The following is a 22,495-nucleotide window of genomic DNA, read 5'->3' as shown; positions in this document are numbered from 1 at the left end:
AGTGGGTTTGGGGTTGGCCTGGGTATTTTTGAAAGTTCCTCAGAAAATGCGATCAGTTATGAACCACTGATCAAAGAGAAATAACGTTGAACCAACAGCGCTTATCAATTCTGTCTGTTGTTTCATCAACACATGGGTATTTCTGATGGCCTCCTGTGGGAGGTGGGTGATGAATAAAGTCAGTCAACATCAATATTCTGTGTTGAATGGATGCGCCATGAGGTGGGTGCAATGGCAGCAAAGAGCTCTTGCTTTGGTCCACTTAGCAGTATTGATTTCCTGTGTGATGAGTTCTTAGGATGTGACCTCCTTAGAGACAAAAACTGTTTCAGGAAGAATCTGGGTAGGGAACAGATGGCACACTCAAACTGAGGACTTCGAGGGAAATTTAAGTACACATTTACAAATGCGTTTATGGATGTGCAAAAACCCCAGGGAATAATAATCACCGCTGTGGGAGCCCTTAGCATTTCTGTCCCAAAATGGGAAGAGAGAAAACACAGATACTGGGAACCAGTCAGGAGAGGGTTATGCCTCTCATCTGAAGAAGGGCCTCAGTCCTACCCATCCCTAAGAGACGGAGCCAGGGGAATAAATTCCCTGATGCCTTACCTTGCTCTAATGTCCCATTGATGTTGTCCACTGGCCAAACTCAACCAGAATTCAGAAGGCAAAACAACCAGCTGACACAGTTCAAGTAGGTCTACCTGACAGGATGCAGCTCAGGAGCACTGGGGAAGGAGGGAGAGGGGATCTGGAAGAGCCAGTGGGAGACAGCCACACGAGAGATTTTTATCTGTGTGTCTGTGCAATTCTGTCCTTCTAGTACCTACAGTGCCCGGTGTGTAGATAACATCCTCAAGAAGAGCTATGAGCCTGAGCAGGTGGTGGTGCAGTGGATAGAGCTTCAGACTGGGACACACAGGACCCAGGTTCAAAACCGTGATGTCACCGGCTTGAGTGTGGGCTCATCCAGCTTGAGTCTGGGCTCACCAGCTTGAGCATGGGTTCACAGACATGACCCCATGGTTTCTGGCTTGAGCCCAAAGGTCACTGGCTTGAAGTCCAAGGTTACTGGCTTGAGCCCAAGGTCACTGGCTTGAGCAAGGGGTCACTTGCTCTGCTGGAGCCTCCAAGTCAAGGCACATATGAGAAAGCAGTCAATGAACAACTAAGGAGCCACAATGAAGAATTGATGCTTCTCATTTCTCCCCCTTCCTGTCTGTCTGTCCCTATCTGTCCTTCTCTCTGTCTCTGTCACACACACACACACACACAAACACACACACACACACAAAAGGACTGTGTGAATTATTACAATTAATGACACATTAGGTTATAAGAGAAACAGAAGACTTATTTATGGGTTGCCTTTCTTGTTGCAGATGTCGTGTTTATTTTTCTCCAATGTCACAAGAACTTGGTGAGATGAATTATGATTATTATTGCCACTTTAAGGGTGATACAGTTGATAAAACGGTAAGTCAGAGAGGTTGAGTAACTTAAGGCAAGGATAAGTGCTAGAGCAGGAGCCCCCGACCTCGTCGGGCTGCCTTTTGCCAACACCATGCAGCTCTCTTACTCCAAACAGAAGTGCAGGCCATAGCCATGGGAAGTCCTGAGTGATCTCTCTGTGGTGAGGTCAGTGTGCAGTCTGATTCAACTCACTTCATTAAGTTCCGGGAAAATAGAAGGGCAGGGCTTGTTCCTGACCTCATGGAGTTAGTAATCTCATATATATATTGCAAATATCAAGGTTACTGTACGGGTGGTCCAAGATTCAACATAAAAGCTGTAATTCATAATTCGTTCATTAACTTATTCACCAGTACTTGACATTGTTTTAGAACTGGAAGATACAGCTGTAAATAATCTGAAGTTCCTGATTATATAGAACTTATATCTTTGTGGGAGCAAACAGCTAAATAAACAAGAAAAATAATGGGTCGTGGTAAGTGTTATGCAGATAATTAAAATAGGTGATATGATCAAGAGTTATGGGTAGTTACATCAGTTTCGGTGATCATATGGGCCCTTTGAGGGGATTCACAGCAAAGCTGAAATCTGCGTGGTCTGAAGGAAACAGCCCTGAAAGATCAAGGGCAGACACGTCTCCAGCAGCGGGAACATTGAGTGGTGTGTCTGTAGGGCAGGGGTTCTAGGAGTTGAGAGGAGGCTGTAGTTGCTGGAGCGTGGCGAGCTATGAGAACAGTTAAGTTGTGTGAAGTCAGAGAAGTGCGCATGGGCTAGGTCATCCAGGATTCTGGAACCCACCCATGCATGATGGGAAATGGCAGCAGGCTGGCGCGGGGTGTGGGGTGCTCTGGTGCAACTTGAAAGCTTTGCTCTAGCAGCTGTCTGAATAACAGATCAAAGCAAGAGGGAGCGGGGTCCGAAGGACCTGCCAGAGGACGACTGCAGAGAGAAAGGGGGAGATGCTGTAGGCTTGACTAGAGTGATGGAAGAGGCGGTGGAGAGAACAGGCTAGACTCAGGTTATGCTTTGAAGGGAGATGGGGTCAAGGGGTCTTACTGGTTTATCAGACTTGGGAGACACAGGAAACAGTAATGAAGGACAGAGTCTTGAGCTGGGAAAGCTTAGGGAAGGAATAGATTGGCTGAAATGAATGAGGATGGAGATCTAGAATTTGGTTCTGGCTACATTGATTTTGAAATGCCTGTGAAAAGCCTAAATGGAGGTGACACAACACATTAGCACTTAGAGGCAGATGATCTGGAAGGTCAGGGCTGGAGACCCACGTCGGGGCTTACTGGTATGTAGACTGTACGAAAGTCGTAGGACTGGCTGAGATCACCTAGGAAGCAGGTGCGCAGAGACAAGAGGCAGAGTGTTGGCGGGAACCCCAAAGCTCTCCAACGCTTTGAAGGCAAACCGAAAGTGAGCCAGTAGAGAATGGCAGGGAACCACCTCTCCCGTGTGTTACCACCGATGTCTCAGGACAGAGGAGACTTTGTAAGTGTGAAGGGAATTGATCATTAAATAAAATTCACGAACATGGAGATGTCCTTCTACACCCAGCTCAGCGCTGTGAGCTGTACGGGGATTCCTCTTCTGTCACTTTCAAACAGCAGCGTATTCTTGTAATCACAAGATATTTTACAAGACATTTTAGAGTCTAGCAGTTTCTCTTAACAGATCCCAGTGTGGGAGTTAGGCGCCGTTGTTCTCTGCTTCACAGTTTGAAGAGATTACGTGACTGTCCTGACTTCTCCCTTGAGTTAGGAAGGGCAGCAGAAATTTGGACAGAGCACCTGATACTCGTTCCTGCCTGCCCCACGGATCTTTCCACCAAAACAAATTCTTTGATTCTCCCAATTCTTTGGACTAGCATCATGGGTAGCATTCAGTGTGGATTACAGATGGCACTACTGTCTAGCTCTCTCTGTCCCAAAGAAAGTGGACCTCTGGGACCTGCCTTCTTAAGGCTCAGTGAGACAGTCTGCTTCCCGTGTAGGCTGCCATTTTGCAGTGTCCTAGAAGGCAGGGAACATTGGCGTTGAGTCATGGGAGTTCTGTTTCAGATTCTGGTCCTGTCATTTATTATTAGGTGTGTGATATCACAGAAGTCACTTAATTTCTCTGGTCCTCAGTTTCTTTCTCAGTGATATGAAATATCTGGATATTGCCAGCTTGCATCCATTCTTTCCCCATTTTCACTCCTGTGACAACAATATCACAATTCTGTTTTGATGGCTTTTCCCACTGTACCCGTGATTCTTATTGGATGAAGTTGTCTCTATCCTGCCCCTTCAAGGTGCAACAGGTGACCTAGGCTAAGGCTAAGCCAATCAGTACAAACCAGTGCATTCCATCTCTCAAGCTTTGGTAATTGGCTTACAGCTGGTCACATGATCTAAATCAGACCAATCAGAACCAAGAAAATTAACGCTTTTCTGACCTAATGGACGGAATAGATTTTCTCCTTGATCTGATACTGTATTTGGGAGTTTGAGCTAATGCATATCACCATAGGGACCCTGAGAGTTGGGTCTCTCTAAAAGAAATCAGTTGAAAGAAAGATTCTGGGGATATCATTTGAGCCCTTGGTTGCATGGATAGTTGAGGCCCTTGGATGCTACCCTGGACTTGCATTTGAGTTAATAAATTTTTAATCTCGTCTGAGCTAGTCTGAGTTGGGTTTTCTGTCACTGGTAAGTATGACGCTTTAAATTAATAAAATAATTTTAACAGGTGGTAGCAAAGATAAAATTAATAATTATGGAAAGCACTAATCCAGAGGAGACTCTCAATAAATAGAAGCAGTTATACTGATTTCACCTTTCATTTCCTTTAAATGCTACACTCTCTTCATGACAGCGCATGGAGTGGTCTCCAGAGCTGCGAGCTATGGAGGGGTCGCAGCAGAGCCAGGTGCTGCGGGTCTGTGTGTACTTTGAAAAGTTCAGAACATCGAGCCAAAATGCCAGGTACTCTGACGCAGACTGAATATTCATCATCAGAAGTACTTAGGCAGAACATACACACACATACACACTCACTCACTTAGAACAAACACTCTATAAACATTCATCCTCACATCCAGCAAAGATGTAAGTCTTCCTAGGGCAAAGAAGAAAGAATGAAACCTGGCATTTCCTATCAGACTAATTCAGTGGAGTGTCCAACGTAGATTATGTTAATTCCAAGACTAATTTTAATATTTATAATGTAATATATTACTTGATAAGATGATGAAACCTTCTGACAGCTGATTAGCCGGTGCCATTAAAACCAAATGTCAACTTTATCAACTGCTGTCAGGGAAATTAGCAACGAAACGATCTCTGAGGGATGGAGGTTCAGTTTGTGTTGGATAACAGTGTGAATAATCACTTAGATTTTTATAGCACCGTTTCTCTGAAGGGTTGGGCAAGTTTACGTACATCTGTCCTCACAGTATCCTGGAGAGAAAGAAGGGAGCAAGTTGATTGCCCGGGTGTGGTTTGTGGTCACTATACAGCTCTGAGTAGAAGCCAGTGCTCACACCAGGTTTCTGCCCTCTCAGTTGCTTTGTTTGCAGTGAGGATAAAATACCATTGGGCATGGAGAGAGGGCCACAGAGGAGAGAATAATGATAGGGGGAAAAGAGAGAGAGAGAATGGTGTGCTTGCCACTTTATTATTCCTGATAACGAGAATTCTATTACGAATAATAGTTAATCACAAAGAGTAACGAATGACCCTTTTAGGGTCATATAGTAATCCCTGATTGTGGAAATAAGTGCATGATTAGAGCACATTCTGAAGAAATGAGAAGCTGAGACTGTAGACTACTGAAGTTGGAGGAGACAGACCTTAGAGAACACCGAGTTCAATGCCCTTCCTCAAGCGTTCTGTATTTTGGTGACCATTTTTGCTTTTTTCCCTAACATCCATTTATCTTCTTGGTTATGCTATTCCAGTGTTCCTTTGGAAATCCCACCCCGCCCCTCTGTCCATGCAGTTTGAGTGGGGATGGAACAGAGACCTGACCCAGAATTGACTCCTGAGAGAACCTGGCTACACCTGCTTTAGAAATAGGCACGTGATTCCGACAGAGCAGAGAGGATCATCTGCATCTTTTCCTAAAACTACCGGGAAAGAGATCTTCTTTTTTCACTGAAGTTGCTAATCTGGTAATATATTAGTCTGAAGCCATCTTGCCACCACTTTAGAAAGAACATGATTCTCAGTGACCTCACCTTAACTGCTGGGTCCAGCTGTGTGTGAACCTTCCCCCTTTTTTATGAGCCAAAATGAGTGGGCTTTGAATGCTTCCTAGGTCTAAAATGATTAGCCTAAACTTGCTGTTCTCCAGGGTAGATAATGTAGTCAGAATGGGCTAGGGTTTGCTGTGGTAATGAACAACCCTGAAATTTCAGTGGTTTAAAGCTATGAGCTTTTTCTTTCCTGGCTCACATACAAGTCTATAATGGGTGAGTAATAGGCTTTGCTCTGTGTTCTCACTGAGGGTCCCAGGCATTTTATCACCCCTGCAGGGCTACTGCTGAAGATCACATATTGAAAATGGCAGCCTCCTGGTTTGCAGGAGCTGGGATCACTGAGTCACTGCTCAGAGGAAAGCTACTGAGGAAAGCCACAGCTCTCCCCAAACCCATACACATGCACATATGCTAGCCACTGAGTTTTTCTTTTATTTTTTTTATAGCCAGTGTGGCCATTTCTTCTAATACATCAGAACATACAGAAACAATCTCAACCATTTTATCGTAATTGCTTCCTTGGATTCCAGTGACCACAAGAGGACCAAAGAGGGCATTTGAATCAGACTAAGTGGTCAGAAGAGTCTTCCTAGGTAAGGTGATAGTGGAGAATTTGCAGAAAGTGGCAGCAAACAGGGAAGGTATCCACGCACAGGGGACAGCATAGAGGAGGCCATGAGGCCATGTTACTAGCACAAGGGGACTTGGGCCCTTCTCATTGGCCCATATGAAGACAGGATGCAGCATTCTTTACCCATATAAAAAATAATGATTCCAGGACGGAAGTGATTATTGTTCCCCTTTGAAGCTACTCTACTCATCTTCCAGAAAACATTTCCTTCTTGGGTGCCTACATGCTTTGTGTGACAATCCCAAGGATTATTTTAAGGACTAGTCTTGCTAATTGCACCCTTGATCCAGAGTCAGTTCACCTACCCTTTTCCCTCTTTTCTGAAAAAAAAAAAAATTCTCCACAATATTTTTATTTCTGTTGTCATGATTCATTCTCAATAATAATAATACTAAAATACAAGAAAACTCTTCTTATAACACTAGATCAGAAGACTGATTCTGTGGAAGGCATTGAGGGCCTCCCCAAAATTGTATTTATGCTAAATGCAATTTTTGGAGGTGTCCCTGTGCATGTGTCACTGTTTCACCACACAGAATATAGTAATCCCTGTAGGTGTAAGCACAGTACTTCTGTCTGTCCTGGGCCACCAGGAAGGCATGGAGCAGGAGGGTGGGACTGCAGAGGTCTTGCTGCACGGCGCAGAATACGATGAAGGCCTAGGGCAGGCTGCAGTTCTCTGCGTCTTCCATTAAACTCTGTCTTGTTCAGTGGTAGTGTTTGAGTCTAGGACTCTTTGGAGCTGGGGACTTTATCCCAAGAGAATGCACACATTTATATATCCATAATGCATCGTCTCTGATTTGAGGGGGAATTAGTGTTGGAGTTCATGCCTGGCTTCTAATGAGGTAAGAACTTTGATCTAGTTTACCCTGAACCCCAGACTGGGATTTGCTCGTGATCTCTAGGTTGAAATCCATAAAAATACTTTCCCAAGACCCCAAGATTTGTAAATATTAAATTCTGAGAACACAAAGACTGGTTCCATGATAACTGAATCAGATATGCAATCCGCATACCTTCTCTCTTGAATAATGCTTTGGAAGCAATTCCAATAAAGCCTCTTTTCGATATCCCTGTGGACAAAGCTTTGACAAGTGCTGTTCAGGATGATATTATTGGCAGATGAATTGTGGAATGAATTAAGGAATATTAATAATGGCTCTGTGTGACAGAGGAAATGTGTCTGGAGTGGGGACTGATGACTCAGGACTACTTTCTTTTTTTTTTATTATTAATTTTACTAGGGTGACATCAATAAATCAGGGTACATATGTTCAAAGAAAACATGTCCAGGTTATCTTGTCAATCAATCATGTTGCTTACCCATCACCCAAAGTCAGATTGTCCTCTGTCACCTTCTATCTAGTTTTCTTTGTGCCCCTCCCCCTCCCCCTTTCCCTCTCCCTCTCCCCCCTCCCCCCGTAACCACCACACTCTTATCAATGTCTCTTAGTCTCGCTTTTATATCCCACCTACGTATGGAATAATGCAGTTCCTGGTTTTTTCTGATTTACTTATTTCACTTCATATAATGTTATCAAGATCCCACCATTTTGCTGTAAATGATCCGATGTCATCATTTCTTATGGCTGAGTAGTATTCCATAGTGTATATGTGCCACATCTTCTTTATCCAGTCATCTATTGAAGGGCTTTTTGGTTGTTTCCATGTCCTGGCTACTGTGAACAATGCTGCAATGAACATGGGGCTGCATGTGTCTTTACGTATCAATGTTTCTGAGTTTTGGGGGTATATACCCAGTAGAGGGATTGCTGGGTCATAAGGTAGTTCTATTTTCAGTTTTTTGAGGAACCACCATACTTTCTTCCAAAATGGTTGTACTACTTTACATTCCCACCAACAGTGTATGAGGGTTCCTTTTTCTCCACAGCCTCTCCAACATTTGCTATTACCTGTCTTGTTAATAACAGCTAATCGAACAGGTGTGAGGTGGTATCTCATTGCCGTTTTGATTTGCATTTCTCTAATAACTAAAGAAGATGAGCATCTTTTCATATATCTGTTGGCCATTTGTACTTCCTCCTGGGAGAAGAGTCTGTTCATGTCCTCTTCCCATTTTTTATTGGATTTTTTGTTTGTTGTTGAGTTTTATGAGTTCTTTGTATAATTTGGATAATAGGCCCTTATCTGAGCAGTTGTTTGAAAATATCATTTCCCATTTAGTTGGCTGTCTGTTTATTTTGGTATCAGTTTCTCTTGCTGAGCAAAAATGTCTTAGTCTGATGTAGTCCCATTCATTAATTTTTGCCTTCACTTCTCTTGCCTTTGGAGTTAAATTCATAAAATGCTCTTTAAAATCAAGGTTCATGAGTTTAGAACCTATGTCTTCTTCTATGTACTTTATTGTTTCAGGTCTTATATTTAGATCTTTGATCCATTTTGAATTAATTTTAGTACAAGGGGACAAGCTGTAGTCCAGTTTCATTCTTTTGCATGTGGCTTTCCAGTTTTCCCAGTTTGTTGAAGAGGCTTTCTTTTCTGCATTGTGTGTTGTTGGCCCCTTTATCAAAAATTATTTGACCATATATATGTGGTTTTATTTCTGGGCTTTCTATTCTCTTCCATTGGTCTGAGTGTCTATTTTTCTGCCAGTACCATGCTGTTTTGATTGTCGTGGCTCTATAATATAGTTTGAAGTCAGGTATTGTAATGCCCCCAGCTTCATTCTTTTTCTTTAGGATTGCTTTGGCTATTCGGGGTTTTTTATAGTTCCATATAAATCTGATGATTTTTTGTTCCATTTCTTTAAAAAATGTCATTGGAATTTTGATGGGAATTGCATTAAATTTGTATATTGCTTTGGGTAATATGGCCATCTTGATTATATTTATTCTTCCTAACCAAGAAGAAGGAATATTCTACCATCTCATTATATCTTTTTTTGATTTCCCTTAACAGTGGTTTGTAGTTTTCATTATATAAGTCCTTTACATTCTTTGTTATGTTTATTCCTAGGTATTTTATTTTTTTTTGTTGCAATTGTGAAGGGGATTATTCTTTTGAGTTCGTTCTCAATTGTTTCATTGTTGGCATATAGAAAGGCTATTGACTTCTGTATGTTAATTTTGTATCCTGTGACCTTACTGTATTGGCTTATTGTTTCTAGTAGTCTTTTTGTGGATTCTTTGGGGTTTTCGATGTATAGGATCATATCATCTGCAAAAAGTGATACCTTTACTTCTTCTTTTCTGGTATGGATGCCTTTTATTTCTTTGTCTTGTCTGATTGCTCTAGTTAGAACCTCTAGTACCACATTAAATAAGAGTGGAGAGAGTGGACAACCCTATCTTGTTCCTGATTTAAGGGAGAAAGCCTTCAGCTTTGTGCCATTTAATATGATGTTAGCTGATGGTTTATCATATATGACCTTTTATCATGTTGAGATATTTTCCTTCTATACCCATTTTGTTGAGAGTCTTAAACATAAAATTGTGTTGTATTTTATCGAATGTCAGGACTACTTTCTAGTTTTGTCTGTTCCTTAGGCAATGCCACAGAAGGGAGACAGAGGGAAGAGAAAGATTATGTCATTCAAAATGACTTTAACAAATGAACATCAAGAAAGAAACCAATGAGGTAAATTAAACAATTGATGTCCATCATTTAGGATGAAAACGTGAATTCTGTTCATGGAAATACATTGGTTAGACCACTTCTGTGGATACTGGTGGAAGTTCTGCCTAAAAGACATCAATGAAATGAAGCAGGTGCTAATAGGAGCATCCAGTATGGAGGGTGGTCAGAGACTAGGGCTGAGTTGGTCTAGAAATCGTGAAAATTAGCTATATGAAATTAAGGACCTTTTCCAAGAGTCAAAAAAATGAAAGAGAGAAATAAATCTGCTCTCAAATACTTGCCAAGAATCTATATTCTGGTGGCTCCTGAAAGTAAGCCCCCAGCTTATGTCTGAAAGTAATAAGAAGATACTTTTCATTTGTTCTCAGGGAATAACACTTTAAGTTCCTCAGTATATAATGACATGTCTGGGTGTCTGGTGGTCTCTCATCATCATTTGCAATGGTTCTAGCATAACAGTTGGCCAGGTTTGCTAGAAAAATAATGTTAACATCCTGTGGACGATGAAGTTGAGAATTGCCAAGGTCTTCAGGTGCTTACAAGTCGAAGATTTTTGTAGCTGTGATTTATTTTAAGTCTTAAAATGTTAGCCAACTAAAGGATTTGTATTTAATGGTTATACAATAAGTAAATAATGATTCACATATTTTAGAAATTCTTGTCCTATGGTCTTGGTATAGACGCATACTAGCTTTATTGAGAACCAGGTGTTTCATAAATGTTTCTAATAAAATCAATATTATTTGCTAAGTGCCTATATATGTTAGATGTTGACATAGCACCTATGAGGTAGATAGGATATTATTTCTAAATAAAAGGGTTACCTATGTAACAAGTACATAGCATGGCTAAGATTCAGAACCCTGGAACCTCACCAATTGACCATTTTTGTGTCTCTTAATTTTTCTGAGACGCAGATTTCCTGGGGCTACAACACGTTGGGGTTGGCATACGTAGTCTTTAGGAGTCTCTGTTGTTGCCCATCTATTGTGTATCATTTTCACCACTTGAATTCTTTAAACTTTAATGGGACCGATACAAATGCCTGGACTTGACAACCATTTGAAAAGCAGACACCAATGAGAAACATCTAAACCCTTCAGTGGGCTCTCAGGAGTTTTCCTAAGTGAATCAGAGGAAGCTGAGAGAGGACTGTCTAGCTGACCATTAGCACGCACTTTGAAAAGAGTCACAGATGTGATGCTTTATAAAGTAGATTTGCGTTCGTTAAAGGTCACTCTCCACTGAGCATTTGTACTTATGTCTAAGACGCAAGGAGGCCACTTTACCTCGTTCCTCCAATTTGTCTATTCCATGATCAATATCAGAGTCTAGACCAGGACAACTGCAGAATCTTTCTGCTGCTTAATTTCCCATAAGATTAACTGGGCTTCCTGAAACATCCGGGTTGGGCATCGGAAGGAAATGCACTGGCATGACAAATATCCCGATGCCACATTAAGATGCACAATTAACAGAGCTGAGTGCTTCCTGTTATTTTTACTGTTCTACTGGGATCCCCCAGAAGAATGTTTACATCTCATTTATCAAATAAGGAAAACTCTACAAGAGGGAGTCACAGAGGCCTGCATTTGAAGAAAAGTTGAAGACGGATTTGGCATCTCACACTGTCCAGCCATAGCCTGAAAGGGTCACATTTCTACAGGTCTCCTTTGCTCTAGAGCCCTGGTCGGCAAACTGCGGCTTGTGAGCCACATGCGGCTCCTTGGCCCCTTGAGTGTGGCTCTTCCACAAAATACCACGTGCAGGCGCTACCTCGATAGGGAATGTACCTACCTATATAGTTTAAGTTTAAAAAATTTGGCTCTCCAAAGAAATTTCAATCATTGTACTGTTGATATTTGGCTCTGCTGACTGATGAGTTTGCCGGCCACTGTGAGTTTAGTGGACCGTCTTAAGGCTCAATCTCAGCCTTGAGCACTGAAGTTTTCTTTATTTGAGGAACTTATTTTTTTCTTTTTATTTTCTTTATTTAGAGATTACATTTAATGCGGTGGCAAGAGCCCCCGGTAAGTCCCTCTGGGGACACAGCACTGAGTTGTTCTTGCTGCTGGTCCCTCCAGACCTCTGTCTTCAGTCCTGGGGACCAGCCCCTGCCTGGCCTGAGATCACATCTCATTTATATCATACCTAGGTTTTAGGTACGCAGCTCTCTTCTTTTCCCTGCGTATGAATTCCTGTGTCTTTGAAGACTAGGTCCTGGAAGACTCCCGGTCGAGGCTACCTGTGGATATTTCTTCCAGTTAACAACAATGTATTGAACACTTAATATTGATATATGCTAAGGTGCTAAAAACACAATGACGAACAAGCTAGGGACAGTTCCTGCTGTCCTGGAGCTTACGATGTAGAGGAAGGAGACTGAAATAAACGTAAGTTGCATTAGCAAGATAAACATGGAGGCTGAGTTGGACCCTTTGGAGGACGTGGCAGATGAGCAGACACTCAGTGAGCTCAGGAACCCATTGTGCAAGCCAGTGGGAGAAAGTACCCAAGGTGACGGGCTGTTAAAATGAATGAAGAAGCCTGCGTTTAGAGTGTTTGAGGAAACCTCTTGAGTTCGGTGTGGCATAAAAAGGGTCCGAGTGGGAACGAATGAGGCTGGGGACATAGCCCGGGGCTTTGACTTGATGCAGTACGTCTTAGGTGGATTCCAGCATTGGCTCCCCGTGGGGACTGGAAGACAACTGACGGAGAAGCTTGTAGCCTGCAGCACAGATGTTTGATGAACTCCATCAGTGGCAAAAAGCCGCTTGTGGGTTTGAGCAGAAAAGAACGCCCTGGTCTGAATGGCACATTCAATGGCTCGCTCTCCCTGTCGTGTGTCCTGCCTCAGTTTCCTGAAATGCTGTCAAAATCTCCAGTGTGCCTTTATGTGTGTTCTTCTTCTACCTGGGGTTTTTTTTCCCTCCCACCTCACCTGGCTGCGCCGACTCAGGCTGCAGATCTTGGATTAAATAGAGTGATCTCCATACGCCTCCCTGACTTTGCCCAGACTGCTAGCTCCCCCATTTTTTCTTTCCCATTGCCTCCTGTCTCTCTCATTTGTACATACCATCAGGTGCTATTTTATATAATTCTGCATTTCCCCCTGCATGGTGATTTCCACATCTGTTTTGCTCACACCAGTACCCCTTGTGCTTGTGCTTGGTTCATGGTCTCGGCCATGATGGGTACTTAACAAGAGCTAACATTTTTTGAGCTCTTACGAGGTGCCACGTACCATGCTGTGAATGTCAACTCACTGCTCCTAGATCTGCACCTTGCCCAACCCATTCTGCTATGTATCATAGAGAAGTAGCGGTAGCCAATGGGAACCCTAGTGGGGGAAGTCACTGTGTCTGCTCACCCTCGGGTGACACTGGCTGCCGCTGGTAGTGCTCTACAGCTCTCCCCTCCACACATCAGCCCCTTCCTCTAAGCTCCCATTCATTACTGTCCAGCCCCGGTCATCCTGCTGAGTTTCAGAGTCCCTCCACTCAGAGCAGGTGCTCACTCCCTGCTGCTGTGCTTTGCTGAGTTGCCTCACTGCCCCATATTTCACATAGTTTTTTCATCACCCAAGTAGCTAATTCCAAGTGTTAAATTCTCTTTATTGAGAGATCTAAGGCAGTGGTCCCCAACCCCTGGGCCGCGGACTGGTACCGGTCTATGGGCCATTTGGTACCGGTCCGCAGAGAAAGAATAAATAACTTACATTATTTCCATTTTATTTATATTTAAGTCTGAACGATGTTTTATTTTTTAAAAATGACCAGATTCCCTCTGTTACATCCGTCTAAGACTCACTCTTGACACCTGTCTCGGTCACGTGAGACATTTATCCGTCCCACCCTTAAAGGCCAGTCCGTGAAAATATTTTCTGACATTAAACCGGTCCATGGCTCAAAAAAGGTTGGGGACCACTGACCTAAGGGATTCCTGTTTCTTGGCTAGACACTGCTAGATTTATGTGTAAAGCACCTTCCATAAATTACCCTGTTCAGTGCTCAACCTCAAATGAGATGGTTGGGTAAGACCTAGCATCATTACTACTGCCTTCCAGCTGAGAAAATGTGACATTACATAACTTAGTAGGTTGATGGAGTCCCGATTGGGATCCCAGCAGTTTGACTCCCGAACCACGCCACCTGACTTTTGTGTTGTCCTATCTCATTTGAATAAATGGCTAGATTTTTGGTCCTCCAATGGTTTGACCTATAGTTTGCCTTTCTGGAGTTAACTCCCCTTACTTTTTTCCTACCTTCTAAAAATTACCTTGATGGTAAGAGTTGCTCTCTCTGGGTCTGGCATCTAATGGATGTTTTTCCTCCTCCCGCCTCCCGTAGTCTGCTCTCAACATCACGTCCGTTTTATTCAAGGCCGAGTTGATCAAACTCCCCGAGTCCTGTGCAAGGTCACACAGTGGGGAAACAGAAAAGGCCGCTTTCCAACGCAGGTTCATCGGAGTTTCAGTTCCAGCGGCATCATTTTCAAATAGCATTTCCTCGAGTAACTTCTTTGCCTATTTAAGTATGAAACGGAGCTACATCAATAAGTAAGTCAACATGCGCCGATTTTAATAGTTCCTTACACAAGGGGTACTTGGCTGTTAGCTGCAATTAATAATAATAGTCCAGATTTACCCGTTCGTTCCGCTGCTTTTTCACATTTTCATTGGATCACATATTTTAAACTCTTTTCTCGCTCCTGTCATACCTGTTCTTTATTCAATATCTTCTGCTTCAATACGTGCCCCGCCATCCATTCAATTATCCAGAGTGACTCAATCCTCTTCCTGAATTCCTATGCATAGTCAGTCATGAAGCTCGTGTGTGCCAATATAGGGTGAACGATTCATCCTGATTTGTCTGGAATGTCCCAGTTGTAACTCCGACAGGTCCCTATTCAGGGAAGACTGGGAATGTTGATCATTCTACCTCTTGAACATTTCTCAAATAATTTTACCTCTTATTCCTAGTCTTGCCTATTGTTTTACAGTGACTACCCAGGGCAGTACCAAAGGGAATAAATAAGATTTCACCAGGTAGCGGGTGGCTAGAGGGTGTTTGTAGGAGGAGGCTGGTCTGGGGCATTTCTATGGAAAGTTAAGGCATGGCACATTTGGTCAAAAGGTTTCTGGATTTGATATCATTTGAACAAGGACCCAATATTTAACTCCACGGACTGACTATGGGGTCTCAGTTGCTTAATATCGCTGAGTCCACTTTCACATCTGTACAAAAGGGGTTACACCTGTCTTCTTTCACGGGCTTATTGGGAAGTCCTGTGAGTGGAAGCGTTTTCCATAAAATGTGGACTCTTGGCGATAGTAAGTTGAATACACACGGAAGTACTATGTAAGCTCTAACTCACTATATAAAAAGATAATATGGCATTATTATTACAATAACTATCTGGGAAGATTCAACGGTAGCAGAGTGGATGGGAGGAGCACAGCGATCCCCTTCTGCGCATTCCCCGGAGTGTCGCTCCGGTTCATATTCCTGGAAGGGGCAGTGGTGAAGGCCTCCATGCTGAGACACATCGACTCACCTCCACATTTGCATATTATAGATTGCCACGAGCATGATCTGAATGAAAATCTTTATTAGAAAAATGGTGCTGTTGCAACAGGCTGAGCTAGACCACTTTTATTCTCCGTTTCCTGAGTATTTTAGCCTTTCAGCTTTGAGTTAGGGTGGAAAAAAAAGTAAATATTTCAAGTCAACTGCCTAAAGTTGCCATATTGAAACAGACAAGCACATGCAGTGTGTGATTGTGCTTTGTCCCGATGCACATAAACCAACTGCGTCAAGACATCTTTCTAGATAATTAGAGACATTTGACTGTAGACCGTGCATAGGATGAAGGGAGTGCTGGTGGTTTACTAGGTGCACGGCTGTCGTGGTGTTAGGGAAACCACACAAACAAAACATGACCTAATTGTTCAGAAATTCATACCGAAGCATTTACACATGAAATGATGTAGCATCTGGGAGTCGCTTTAAGCCAATCCAGCAGGCAGAGAAATAAACAAGCACATCGAGGGAGGGCACAGATGGGCGAGAGGGGATATTGGCAAAATGCTGATGATTGTTGAAGCTGCGTGATCTAAAGGGGGTTCACTCAAGGATTCTTTTTATGTTAAAAAATTTCTATAATAAAAAAAGATCAAGAATTTTTGTGTAAGTGGATGAAGTCATTCCTGGGGCAGTGGAGGAGCTTCTAGAAAGCTCTGGTGAACAAGGAGTACTTTTGGAAACAGGGTAAGCAGCTTGTGCCAAGAGGGAATGGCTGTACCTCACTCTGGAGCCCCGTCCTTTTCTGAGTGTGACTGAGAGATGCATCCAAACGTGTGATTACAACCGAAGTGTGATGGATTAGGAAAATATAATCGCTTCTAATTCATGGAAGGGGAAGTGGGAGAAAGTGATGAGAAACGGACAGCTGGCCCTCAATCACTAAAACTAATTTGATGTCAAGCCTTTCTCTGATCAACCCTCTCTCTCCTATGCTAACCCCTCCCCCCATGACTCTTGAATGCTCTGATCTTGTATGCCTATTTATTTAAATATATGCAAGTACATTCACGTGTACGCTTAACCCACAAATATCCTTTGTCAGGGGCATGCAGACAAATGATTTATCCAAAGCTGGTGAAAATCTAAAGGTTCTAAAAATGGCAAAGAGAGTTGAAAGGATATTAGTGATAATTAATGACAATGACTCATGCATTTATTGATTCAACCAAATCTGAGTGCCTATATGTGCTTATGTGCTGGGCATGGGAACTCACACGGTGAATCACTCATGGAATTTACAAGTTCATGACACTGGGACCCCACATCTTGTTATAAATAAAGAAATGGAGGACCAAAGAAAGAAAGTGATGACCCCGGTGTGTGTGCTTGTGTATCTGAAATCACACACTGGGGTAAAACTGATATTCACAACTACCACAAAACAAACAAAAGAGCCCAGTCCTGACCCACACATGCGGACAATGTAACAAGCAGACCCTAGCTGTTTCTCCTGTGAGTCAGCCAGTGTGATGTCTCTGCATCCACCTGCTTGCCTCCGTTGGCTTCTCTTCTCCCTTCACACAAAGGCCAACTCCTCTTCATTCTCCAAAGCCCAGAGTCTATGTCACCACCTGTCAGTTCTGCTGTGACTCTCCCTTTCCTGTTGCCCAGAGGATTGTGTTCTTCCTCACCTGTATTCTCATAGCACTCTGCCCAGACATGCGCCGTAGCACGGAAGACCTATGTGGACGTTTTTTTATGTTTATACGTCTGGCTTTTTCGCTGAATTCGGAAACTCTCCAAGGCAGAGTCTATATCTCACGCATCACTAAAACATCAATGCCTAAGAAAATGCCTGACTCAAAGTAGGTGATCAATAGGTGTACATTGAATAAATGAATAGATTAATGAATGAATCCTATCAAATAAGCCTCTTGGGTAAGTTTTATTCCCCTGAGAGCAATATAAACTTTTTTTTTTTTTGACCAAAATCATAGGATTCCAAAGTTGGAAGAGATCTCAGAGATTATCTCTTCCAAACCCGTAATTGAGCTTTGGAATACATCTTGTGATGGACTGGGCTTTCCTGGTTGGCAAAGGATACATTGCCTTGTTATGTTTAGATTATTTCAATGATTCTGTGTAAATAGCTTCAGAGAAAAATCGGAGAACCAGGATATATGAGAGGGAGTGACAGGGGGAAGTCAAGGCAAACTAAACATATAAGTGGCCTATCTGCCCAGGGAAAAGGGTCACACACTCTCCTAATGACCTCTGTGTAATCCTGTAGGCCCCTCCCCAACTGTGGGTAACTTTCTTTGCTCTACTCTTTAAATTTTTTCCATGGCACTTAGCAACTCTGAACATGCAATATCCCTTAATTATTGCTCATGCCCATTGTTTATCATATTCTGGCTCCTGACTTGCTGTTCCCTTCTCTACATACATTTATATATCATGAGTGTATTATAGTCATAGCAAGCACTGAGTTTTTAGAGCATTCCTTATCACCCCATGTATGGTGAAGAACTAGTGTTTTAACTTCCAGTCGCCCGTGGATCTCCATGTGGTCCTATTGTGCATAACTGTCACGTACCCCATACCATGTGAACTTTGCTGTGTGGGTTCAACAAAAACAAAACTGCTCATACTCTTGGATGCCAGGCGATCAGCAAATTGCTAGAAAATTTCCTAGTGCTTATCCTCATTTTCTATACTTATCAACAACTGGTAATAGGTCGTGCCTTGGAGCCAGTCTCTAGACCACACTTTCAGGAGCAGTGGACACAAGAGTTCGTTGGCCTGGGTTTAAATTCTAGCTCTAGTCTTTTCCAGTGAGATTGTCTGAGTCTCAGTTTGCTCCTCTGTGAAATGGTGATATTTATAGCAGTCCCAAAGAAGGGCTGTTGTCATAATGACACGAGTTGATGCATGTGACTGGCTGAGGACAGTGCCTGGCACTGAATCAGCACTCAGTAAATGTCAGCTCTTGTGGTTACCACTTGACCTTTTCTCCTGGTCACTCACTGAGTCTCACAACCAAGAGCTGGACTGGGAGGTCAAGAGAAGGAGGCTGTTAGGATGGTCTCGGGGAAGGGAGCAGGGCTGATCAAGGGATGAGTGGGTCTCTCTCTCCTCTTCCTCTTTCCCTCTAAGCAGGGGGAGTCATTTTGCATGCCCAGCAGGGGAAGGAAAAAGGACCCATTGTCTTAGGTTTGAGTGGCTAGAGTTGGAAAGTGATATTTTTTTCTTGGCTTAGAGAGTCCTGGTGATACTTTTTATTTTGCAACGAAGTTTTCACATTGGGTGAAACTCAGCATGCCCCAGAAGAGGTAAGAATGCCAGTAAGATGAGAGCTTGTGTCGTTTTCTGGACAGTTCCAACCCCAGCCTTCACCCTCACTTCATGGCCATTGCCTGTTTTGCATCAGAAAATTTGTGACAGAAAAGAAAAATCTCTTTGGAGAAGCATTTGTTCAGGCCATTAGTAGTGTCCTGACAGGTGTTTATGCAAAAGTATCCGAGGTGGTTCTTCTCCAGCCCTGATGAGCATCTATTTTTAGTGGATTTGCATATAAAGCCCAGCCCACTCCCTAAAAACATTTAATAGACATATGACTTTGTCACATTGAACATTTAGAAGAAATAAAAGAGAACAGGCAAGTAATAAATGAAGAAAAAATGCATTCTCTCTACTAATCTGGTTTGCTTAACTTAACTAATATTTATGAGATGTCTAGACTAAACTCTACACACATCCATGTTCATGTTATAAACTCTTACAGAGCACATACTGTATTCTAAGGCCCTGCCCTAAGGTTCTTAAAAGTTTTAACTAATTTAACCCCCTTTAAAATCAGATAGGTACCAAAGTTATCTCTGTTTAGAGATGAAGAAACTGAGATGCAAATCGTTTCCGTGATTTCCTCAAAGTCATGCAGGTCATAATTGGCCGAGCTATATAGCTATGTAGAGTGTAACATCTGCGATCTCATATATTTGCTGTGATCTCCCTTAATCATGCTTACTTCCTAGTTTTTAAGAGAACTTCTTTCGGCAAGCGTGAGAACCTTCTCCCCCAACCCTTCCTCTCCCTCCCTCCTGAAGCAGGTCCAGGATTCAATTTATCTAACTTTTTTTCTGAGTGCCTAGTGGCTACCAGGCACTCCAGCTGGACACTAAAAAGCAAAGGAGAACCAAAAAGCCAATGACGTCCGCCGGCAGCAGCGACTCGGAGGGCAGGGAAAGGAAAAGACCGCGTGGTTGCCTCCTTCTCCTTAGTCAACACAGCACTCGGGGCATTCGCAGCAACAGATGGGACTCACGTGGGACTGGCCACACAGCTGAGTCCCAAGGTGGCCTGCCTCGGTATTAGCGGTAGGAGAGAAGGAACTCTGATCCCGGGTCAGAAATAAACAGTGTCGTTTCTTTAGGAAACTATTAGGCTTGTCCTTCTTTCTGCTAACAATGGCGGACAGTGGAAATGACGGATGTTGAACATGAGTACAGAGATGTCTTTTTAATTATTTTATGTAATTAGCTTTGCTTTAGAGTGAGTTGCCTGCCCTTTCATATTTGAAGCGCTGGTTTATTAGAAACGTGAGTTTAATAATCTCTAATAATCGGAAACTCCTTCCTTAAGCCAGAGATTTGGATTGGCGACTGTGGTAGGCATCTTTGGGCCTAATTCAGTCTGTGCCCTCTTGGAAAATGGAGAGTGGATATCATGGTATTTTGTGGTGCACTAACTCATATAGACACTCACTCATGCTAGATTAAATCCCTAAAAAGACAGAAGGTTAGGATGAGGGTTATTTTCTTTTTTTTTTTTAAAGACTCATCCTAGTGTTCCATGGCTTGCTCAACTTGACTGAGGATATACATTTATTTCTCCAAGTAAATTGTTCTGCCGTATGGACATTCAACTATGAGAAAGTAATCTACGGTCCTCTGGGTTCAGTCTTACAAGGGATATTCTCTTGGGGGGGGGGGTGTTGATGAAGAAAAGAAGGACAAGCATTTTCTCATGCCTACAATGAGTCAGAAGCTGTATGGATATAAGCTCAATGCTTAAAATTCTTTTGCAAACGATGAAACAGATGTTCCAAGAGATTGTGTAGCTTACCCCAGGTTCAAGCAGCTAACACTCTGTCACGGGATCGAGTCAGCATTTCTACCCCTGGATTATAGCCAGTTCATTATACCACGCTGCACCCTAGTACCTTCATGTGACCAAGCTGTCATCTCAATTCATCTTATCAGGATACTCAGCCAAGTAAAGGTGTCAGATACTAGGGAGAGCAGAGCTGAAATAGGGAAGCAGAAGATCTTCCATTCCTCTGTCTTCCCACCCAGCAAAGCACCAGCTTTGGAACCAAGTTACAATCTCTCTTCTTAGCACCTAAACCCAGGAAATGAGCCCCACCAGCCCCACCCCTTTCCCTCCACGCACCTTGTCAACCTTTCCCAGCACAAAGCCTTACCGCCAGGACCATAGAAATGAAAACCTGCAGTGCTCTTCCATGAAGAGCTATTCAGCGACCCTCAACCTTTCCATTCCTTGTTTCTTTTCTCCCATCTCAGAATGGGAGGTGTTTCTCCACGTGATCAGATGAGTTCTTCCCTAAGTGCCCTTGCTCCTACCCCTTCAACTTGCAGCTCTGGCACCTGCTCGGTCCATCATTCTTTCTTCTCAGGTTCCCAACTTTTCTTTCCCGTGGCTTCCTCCCTCCCCACCTGCTGCCTTTCTCAGTTCTCCCTCTTCAAAGAGCGGATACTACCTACCTGTGCTCTCCTGGGAGGGGTGTGGTGGGCGGGGCTATCTCCCAGGAAGTAAACTACTGCTCCCCCCCCCCCCCCCCCGTGGCCAATATAAAACCGCCTTCCTCATAATTTTCCTTGTCCTTGACACTGCCTAGATCTTAAATTGCCCTCAAGTTCAGGGGAGATAGCAAATCTCAGGGTACGATTAAGAACCTTTTAAAGGAGCGAAGTTCAGAGTGAACACAAATGCTCTGCACAGACCCCATAAACAGTTATGGTCCTTTCGGCCTTTTATTATTATTATTATTATTCAGGGTTGTTAATCAGCTTCCTACCCAGAGATGGGAGGTGTGATGTTTGTGCACATGCTAATCAAACTGTGCCAAAAGTTAAGCTCACACGAGACTTATCCTTCTGCAAACTCAACCCAGGCCATTACTGGTTATCACCTCAACTACAAAGAGTTCTAAGCCGGGTACTATCGATCTCGGCAGAGGAGATAAAAGCTGACGGACTTAGTGTTCATGTTCCTTGGCTTGGGACAACTTCCGGGTCTCCGGCTTCACATTTCACAGCAACATAAAATGCACCTTGCAATGACCCACGTGAACAGGGCTGCCCCTGCCGTTGCCAGTAATTACAGCGCCTGCGAGGCTGAGGAGCAGGCACAGGATTGGCATTGTGAGTGGACCCCAGGCTGCGGTGACAGACAGATCCATTTCTGCAGATCCCGTGACTGTGTGACCGCCTCTTCCCTTAACCTGGTGCCTGTCCACTATCATGCTCTTTGTGTATTTTGAAGCTACAATATCTTGTGAAGAGTATTTGAATTTGGTATTGTTATGTCTTGTTCAACTGGATTTTTATTATTAAAAAAAACTCTATTATTCTTTTGAATCTCTAAAGCCACGCCTTGCCTTAAAGTCAGTTCTGTCTCTGTCTGAAACAGATGTGGCCGCTAGGCTTTCTTTTGGTGTTCTCGTGCTATAGGCTGTCCTATCGTTTCGCTTCCAACTTCTGACTTCCTTTTTTTTTTTTTTTATTTTAATTTTTTTTTAATATTTTTTTATTTATTCATTTTAGAGAGGAGGGGGGGAGAGAGAGAAAGAGAGAGAGAGAGAGAGGAGAGAGAGGAGAGAGAGACAGGGGGAGGAGCTGGAAGCATCAACTCCCATATGTGCCTTGACCAGGCAAGCCCAGGGTTTCGAACCGGCGACCTCAGCATTTCCAGGTCGACGCTTTATCCACTGCGCCA

General features: G+C 43.1%; 1 long non-coding RNA gene across 1 annotated transcript; it reads right to left on the bottom strand.

The window, feature by feature from the left end:
• Positions 1–11,977: 11,977 nt before the first annotated feature.
• LOC136328459 (uncharacterized) lies at positions 11,978–21,213 on the bottom strand. Its single transcript, XR_010730045.1, has 4 exons — positions 20,930–21,213; positions 14,673–14,857; positions 14,232–14,478; positions 11,978–12,198 (listed from the first exon to the last, which is right to left on the bottom strand). It is a non-coding gene; the product is annotated as an uncharacterized lncRNA (long non-coding RNA).
• Positions 21,214–22,495: the final 1,282 nt, after the last annotated feature.

The sequence above is a fragment of the Saccopteryx bilineata genome, chromosome 3, assembly GCF_036850765.1.
Source record: "Saccopteryx bilineata isolate mSacBil1 chromosome 3, mSacBil1_pri_phased_curated, whole genome shotgun sequence".
In the NCBI taxonomy this organism is placed as follows: domain Eukaryota; kingdom Metazoa; phylum Chordata; class Mammalia; order Chiroptera; family Emballonuridae; genus Saccopteryx; species Saccopteryx bilineata.
The sequence above is the reverse complement of the archived record's forward strand: the minus strand, read 5'-3'. Positions and strand labels throughout refer to the sequence as shown.